The sequence below is a fragment of the Terrapene carolina genome, unplaced genomic scaffold (assembly GCF_002925995.2).
Source record: "Terrapene carolina triunguis isolate 2854851 unplaced genomic scaffold, T_m_triunguis-2.0 Scaffold22, whole genome shotgun sequence".
NCBI classification, from domain to species: Eukaryota; Metazoa; Chordata; order Testudines; family Emydidae; genus Terrapene; species Terrapene triunguis.
Genome location: NW_020664373.1, coordinates 20009618 through 20010366, shown reverse-complemented (window position 1 = coordinate 20010366; position 749 = coordinate 20009618).

Below are 749 nucleotides of genomic sequence, written 5' to 3'. Positions count from 1 at the left end.
TTTTTTGCCGCCGCAAGCAAAAACATTTTTGGCTGCCCCCCACCCCAGCCCTGGGCTCTCACCCCACCACCAGTGCCCTCCCCCACTCGCACCCCCTGCCGCCCCAGCCCTGGGCTTTCTCTTCCCTCCCCCCGCACCTCCTGCTGCCCCAGCCCTGGGCTCCCCCCACCAGTGCTGACTCCACCTGCTTCCCCCTCGCCTCCAGCCGGTCCTGCGCTGGCAGGGTCAGGGTAAGCAGCTGGGCTCCCGGGCCGCACCTCAGCCTAGGGTCCCTCCAGCCAGGACTCCCACCTCCAGGACTGGCCGGGACCCAGGAGGGCAGAGCTGGGGGACTGCCCCGGCAGGGGGCTGAGGAGCTGGGGCAGGGTAGCTCCAAAGGGAGCGGAGCCCCGGAGAGTGGGACGCAGGCCCTGCACGGCAGCGCCCCGCCTCTATGGCCACGCTGCTGCTGCTTCTGGCCGCCCTGCCGCAGTCCCTGGTTGGCTCAGGCCGCTTCGCCCAGCCCTGGCTGCGGCGCTGGGAGGCGGCTGCCCTGCGGCACCTGCAAGCGGCTCCGTGTGCCCTGCGGGGCGGCCCCCCAGCCTGGGTGTGCCCCGCTCGGAGCCTGCCCGGCCCAGCCACAAGGTGCGGGTGCTGCTCCCCTGCGGTGTGAACCACAGCGGCCCGAGGGCGCACCCCGCGCACAACGCGCTACTGCGGCCAGGGCCGGCTCTAAGCTTTTGCCGCCCAAAGCAAAAAAAAAAAAAAAA